Here is a 7,167-nt window from a genome sequence, read left to right on the forward strand (position 1 = left end):
ATCAACCAGTAGCTTTTATTAGCAGAAAGTTGAGCCCCAGAGAGAAACGTTGGTCAGCTATAGAGAGGGAGGCCTTTGCTGTGGTCTGGGCCTTGAAGAAGCTGAGGCCATACTTGTTTGGCACTCACTTCCTTGTTCAAACAGACCATAAGCCCCTCCTATGGCTAAAACAGATGAAGGGTGAAAACCCCAAACTACTCAGGTGGTCCATTTCCCTACAGGGGGTGGACTTTACAGTGGAACATAGACCTGGGAGCAACCATGCCAATGCAGATGGCCTCTCCAGATATTTCCACTTAGAACATGAAGACTCAACTGGTCAAGGTTAGTTTAATGTCCCTGCATTGGGGGGGGGGGGGGGTTATGTAGGAGAGTGGCCTTGACTGCATAGTTGCCCCCAAATTTTTGCTGATGTTTTAACTGTTTTATGACTCTAGCCAGGCTGTGGCCCTGCTATCCAGGACCCCAGCCTATCTGCTTCTTCTCTAAACTGATGTGAGTACCCTAGGTACAACCCAATTGGATACTGAGGATACCCTGTCAGCCCTTGTAGATGGTACCCTAGGTACCCAGGGCATGGGTCCCTCAGAGGCCTACCAGGGCTGCAGCACTTATTGTGCCACCCCGGGACATCCATACCAAATGACACCACCAGACCACTACTGTAGTCTGGGTAAGGTGGTGCTTTCACCCCCTTACAGGGATACAGGTACCCTGTATCCCACCTATGTACAACACATGTATTCTCATTGGTCACCCCTCAAGCAGGCCTTGCTAATCCTACAAGGCAGGGTGCTGGGATATGTGTGAGGGGGGACCCCTACCTGAGTAGGGCCCCTCTGCAACCCTCGTAAAAATCATTGCTGGGTTGTTTGTAGTGTAGCCATACCATGAATGAATGAAAAAAGTACTTGATTAAGCGCACTGTGGCCATGCGGCTTCCTGGCGCTGGTAGTGAGACCAACAGTCACAAGGGCATCCCGATGGGATTAGCAAGAGTACGCCTGAGAGAACAGAAAAGTTTTCAAAGCTTTGCGAAAATGGGAATAGATGGGAATGGATCGCATGGAGAGGGGAAGACTATTCCAGAAACGTGGGGCCAGAACAGAAAAGCGTGTGCCTCCAGTTCTGGATTTACGGAAGCGGGGGACGTTGAGAAGGGCCAAAGTAGAAGAACGAAGAGTACGAGCGGGAGTGTGAAAAGAAATAAGAGAGCAGATGAAAGCAGGAGCTGAGCGGGCAAGAGCTAGAAAAACAAGACAACCCATTTTAAAGAGAGACCGCTGAAAAACAGGAAGCCAATGAAGAGATTTGAGCAGAGGAGTAATATGATGAGTTTTAGAGAGGTGGAAAATGAGACGGGCGGCCTGGTTCTGAATAGCTTGCAAACGGCGTGTTTCGTAAGCAGGAATGCCCACGTACAAGCTGTTCCCGTAGTCAAGGCGGGAAGTAATCAGAGCCATGATAATGATTTTAAGAGCGTCTGAAGAAAAGAAACGAGAGATCTTTCGGATGAGCCGAAGGGAGAGAAAACAGGAGGAAACAACAGAGCTAATTTGAGTGTGCATAGAAAGGTCATGACTGACCTGAATACCCAAAGTTCTAACTGAGGAAACAGGAGTAGGAAGAGAGCCAAAAGAGGGGGGCCAAAAGGCAGAGGACCATGAACTGGATGAGCCACCCGTCAAGACCAGCTCGGTCTTGTCCGGGTTAAGTTTAAGATGGTTGGAGCTCATCCATTCAGAAATAAAGACCAAAGTAGAGTGAAATTTCGATAGAGACAAAGATGAAGAGGAAAGATCAAAGACAAGCTGGAGGTCGTCTGCGTAGTTATACACGGAGACCCCCAGGTCAAGAAGAGCAGAAATAAGAGGGTAGATGTAAAGGTTAAAGAGCAGAGGGGAGAGAGAGGAACCTTGGGGAACCCCACAGGAGACCAAGCGGGTGGGGGCAGAAAACCCAAACAAGTGAACTGCCTGAGAACGGCCAGAAAGAAAAGAGGCGAGCCAGGAAAATGCCGAACCCCGAATGCCCGCCGCGCTGACACGGTCGAGAAGGATGGAATGATCGACCGTGTCAAACGCAGCGGACAGGTCAAGGAGCACCAAGGCTTGAGGGAGAGAAGAATCCGCCTTTCATTTCAACTCGTCGAGGACCGCAAGAACCACAGACTCTGTGGAGTGGCCTCGACGGAAACCTGCTTGATGGGAGGCCAGGAGATGGTTCTCCTCGATATAAGCAGAAAGGCAAGAAGTAACATAGCTTTCTAAAATCTTGCCGAGATAGGGAAGAAGGGAGATAGGCCTAAAATTAGAGGGGAGTGAAGGATCTAGACCGGGTTTTTTAAGAATGGGCAAAACAATAGCAGATTTAAAGGATGAGGGGACTGAGCCCAGGGCAAGAGAAGTGTTGAGAAGAGAAAGAGGGGGAGAAGGACAGTTAGTAAATAATGCTCTTAAAATACGGGCAGGGGCACAGTCGGCCGGGGAACCAGACTTGATCTAGATCAGCAGAGTGAGAAATACATCTAAAGAAATAGGGGGGAAAGAATCAAAAAAAGAAGAAGATACCGACAAAAAAGGAATGGAAGGAAGAAGGGGAAACATGGGAATGTTAGCTTTGATCTTAACGATCTTCTCAATGAAAAAATCATTGAGAGAAGAACAGAGGTCCTGAGAGGGGATGAGAGTGGAATTGGAACGGTCCGAGAATGCCAGATCATTAACCAGAGAGAAAATCTCCTTGGATTTGTTAGCAGATAGGGCCACTTTCTCAGAAAAATATTTGGTTTTTGGCCAAAAGAACGGCTCGCTTATATTCAGAGAGAAGATGTTTATATTGGGCCCGGAGAGCGGGGCAATAGTTACGTCTCCAATGACGCTCCGAGCGTCTCAGATCCAATTTCAGAACTTTGAGATTAGTGTTAAACCACTTGTGGGCGACATAGGGACGAACGGCCTTAGTTTTCCTAAGCGGAGCAACCTGGTCGCAGGAGGAAGACAGCCAGGTGCTGAGCGCTTCAGCTTGAGAATCCAGGGGGAGCTCAGAAAAATCAGGAGTTGAAGAAGCAAGAGAGAGAGAAAGAGAGTTTAAATCAACCCGATTCCAATTGCGTGCAACAAGATTTTTGGGTAGAGAGGGTCTGACAGGAACACCGAGAGTGATAGAAAAGGAAACAAGAAAGTGATCAGACCAAATGCAGGGAGAAATGCTAGGAGGGAAAAGCGTGCAACTTAGAGACCAAATTTGGTCAAGGGTATGGCCCTGGACATGGGTAGGAACAGTAACGTGAGCATGGAAATTGAGACACTGAAGAGTGGCCGAGAAATCCTTGGAAGACAAGTCCTCCTTGGGATCACCCGGCCAAAAATTGAAGTCACCCAACAGGAGAACTGAGGAGTTATTAACCACAAGTGTGGCGAGAAGTTCCTGTAGGGTGGCAACGAACAAAGGCATATGTTGTGGGGGGCGATACATGAGGACGACCGTGAGAGGAGCAGGAAGATTGAGTGAACGAGCAACCAAAAAATCCACATTAGATATAGAAGAATGGGAAAGAAGCTGAAACTGTAAACTGGAGCGAACAATCATGGCCACACCTCCACCCATCTTGCCGTCAGGACGATCCGACCGGAGGGCATAGTAGGAAGAGGGGAGGATGGCCAGGATATCAGGGAGAGAATCAGATGAAAACCAAGTTTCAGTGAGAAACAAAAAATCAAGGGACTCAGTGTGCAAGAGGTTACATAATTCCAGTTGGTGTTTCACAGCCGACCGGGTGTTAAGAAGGCAGGCAGAGGCGATATTAGAAGAAGGGGACGCAGGCAGAGCAGGAGGATCAAGCAAGGGAGAGGAGTCAGAGACCAAGATGCCAAGCGTGTGAAGATGTTGCAGTGGTAGAGCAACTTTATAAGAATACAGTTGGGCAGAAGTGTACACCTGCAAAGCGGCAGAGTCCATGGCCCCTGGTCCCGGCCCGTCGCGGACGGGCGCAGACGGGCTTAACTTGGGCGCAACTTCGTCGCGCCTTCGTCGCGCCCGCTGCGCTCGACCGCTGCGCTGTCGAGGAAATAGAGGCATAATATATGCGACAGTAGCAACAAGTCAAGGCGTGGCAGGGGGTGGAGAGACCAAGAGACTGCACCGCCAACCCCAGAGCGTCCAAGATGGCGACCTCGCCCGCCCCGCTCCAGTGACCAGCCGGCAATGGAGGAAAGCGAAGAGCGGAAGGCGCTCGGGAGCGCGAGCAGGTAAGGAAGTTTTAAAACCTAAAAATGCGCAGAGTCCACAGCGCTAACACAGGAACAGCCAAAGTTCCAATAAAAAAATGCAGCTGGCAGGTAAGCGTTGCTCCCGGTAGTCGCGTCGGGAGTTCTGTGACGTAAGTCAAAGCTGGCCGTAGGAGTAGCCAGACACCTGATGTACTTGCCAGGGGGGGAGGGACCAAGAGACTGCACCGCCAACCCCAGAGCGTCCAAGATGGCGACCTCGCCCGCCCCGCTCCAGTGACCAGCCGGCAATGGAGGAAAGCGAAGAGCGGAAGGCGCTCGGGAGCGCGAGCAGGTAAGGAAGTTTTAAAACCTAAAAATGCGCAGAGTCCACAGCGCTAACACAGGAACTGCCAAAGTTCCAATTAAAAAATGCAGCTGGCAGGTAAGCGTTGCTCCTGGTAGTCGCGTCGGGAGTTCTGTGACGCATTATAAGTATATCGCGATAGCGTGATAACTTGAGAACGGCTACACAGAACCATATCGTGTTTGGTGTCAAACATGTAGGAATCATACCCCCAATCCAGCCATGGGCATGAGGGCATGATTCCCCCCTGCTAGAGGGGCGATATGGGAAAAGCGGCAGAATTTAGACACCAATTTAAAAGTGCACGCGTATCACAAAATGGATGCTACTCGTCACCCACACGACTCTGGCTGCCTATTGCTGGACAAAACCCCAGCCTCGGCAGCTGGACAATAGGGATCCTGTTGCAGGGAGGTGCCAGCACCTTCCCAGACAGGCTATGTGGATTGGAACTGGGTGGGTGCACCATAGGATGCCTTTCAGAGTTGCACGTAGGCTGCTACAGCGCCTACATTCTGCATACACCGCCTGGAACCGGTTCAGGGGCATCCTGCCCCTCGCCCAGGCGGGAAACACACAAAGGGGAGAGGGTGTAGCCACCCTTTCCCGCCTCAACTCCCATTGGTGGACACTGATCTGGACACTCCCCTAATCTTGTGGATAGAGGTGAATAACGTGTCCCCAGAGAATCAGATTAATCTTGGACTTCACAGACTTGACCTTCAATGAGCTGCTGCCCAGCTGACTGAAGAAATCTCCCTTGGGGTAAAGGAGTTACCCCGCTGCTTCGCAGGCCCCTGAAACACTGCAAGTGACCCGGTTGGAACTTCGCTGCTCCTTCGGACATCGACGACTCCTCTCAACCTTGAGGTGGGTTTCCTAGCATCCCAGAGACCAGTGAGCTTGCCCTGCAAGTCTGAGCACCGTGGACCGCGTGGGTGCCGAGATCCCCAATACCCCAGGACACCAGCCACCTCTTGCGTAGCACATGACCCTGACCAGTGGGGAAGTTGTACTTTGGCCCAATATTGAGCCAACCTCTCAGCAGCAACTGTGCCAAAGATCAGCACTCTAGCTCACTCCGGTGGCCCGTGAGCACCCTTTTACGCACTCCAAATTGCTGCCTTCTGCAGTCCCTTGTCTCTCGACTTGTGGGCCCTGGCAGAGAACAATCTTTACTTTTAAGAGTTCCCCTGGTTGCTCCAGGCCTGCTCTACAGTCTCCTTGAAGGAGACCTCTCTCAGACCTCGTGGGTCTGTACCAGTAGCTGATTTGTTTATCTTGCGTGGGTTGCGGTTGCCAAGGCTTAGTGGATCCAATCCGGACACTAACACTGCAGCGACCCTCATCCTTTGTGGGACAGTTGCCCTCCAGAAGCTGGCCTTCCTTGAATCCTCCCGGAGCCCGTGGCTGCAGATCCAAGCTATGCCTTTTTCACTTGAAGCACCCGACATTGAAGGGCTCTTTTACTTGAGCTCCCTGGTCACTGTGCCGTGACCCAGACTCTGTCCCCTCTGCTTTCGGGTTCTTCTCTACAAGATCTACAACTTCATTCTTCACGGCATCATCGACGCTTTTGGCTAGCAGCAGTTTTGTAAATTTTCCCATTGAAAATCACCCCGCGACCCGACATCGAAAACGACCTATGCACCCGGCTTCCCTGGGGCAGGTAACAGTGGTACCTCGGTACTCCCGTGGTAGTGGGCTCCTCAAAAGCTTAACTCTAAGTTTTTAACTTTGAACTCCTGCTAGAAGTGTCTTTAATCTGTTTAAATCAAACTGCGACATTCTCCATAGGCTAGAGATCCCGATAGCAGCTATTTCCACTGCACGCGCCTCCCGTGGGTCCCCTTCCTCACCACCTGGGGTGGATTCTCAAGGGGCCAGCGATCCTAAATGCCCTAGGCATTGTCTGTAGAATTGTCGTGGTTCTTATACCACTTTTTTAATATATGGTTTGGTCCCCCCCGGGGCCCTGTGATTCCAGTGCTATTTATTGTATCTATAAATGCTTGTTTGAATTGTAACTTTACCTCTAGCCTCATAAAGAGACTTGTGGGATTCTGTTTAGAATAAATACATATATTTTATATATATACCTGTGTGGACTACTCTTTCATTTGGTCATTCAAGAGGTCATCTATGGTAAAACAATAAGCTTAACACTCCTTAAAGACTTAGCCTGAAGGCTGCTCTCCACAGCTACCACTAGGATAGCTTTCTTTAAAGGTTGTCTTTTAAACCTATCACCTTAAGAGGCGAATTGGACTGGTGCAAGGTGGCCACTATAACTGGTGACCAGCATATGCCAGGCCAACTTCTCACAATAACTAATGTCCTAATATGGACAGTCTTTATCTTTATCAAACCCCTCACAGTCTCTGAACTCATATTAATTTACTGTCACATCAATTCATAATAACATATAAATCTTGAGTCAGCCAGAGTTAAGACATTTGCTCTCTATTTAGTTTTGTTATGCAACATGTGGCAAATTCAATCTGGGTTTATGAACCAATAGGGATAGAAAGCTCCTTGTCCCTATTCCAACCATATGGATGCTTTTTATCAAGTTCCAAGATCAGACGGGAT

Source organism: Triturus cristatus, chromosome 8 (genome assembly GCF_964204655.1).
Source record: "Triturus cristatus chromosome 8, aTriCri1.1, whole genome shotgun sequence".
NCBI lineage: Eukaryota > Metazoa > Chordata > Amphibia > Caudata > Salamandridae > Triturus > Triturus cristatus.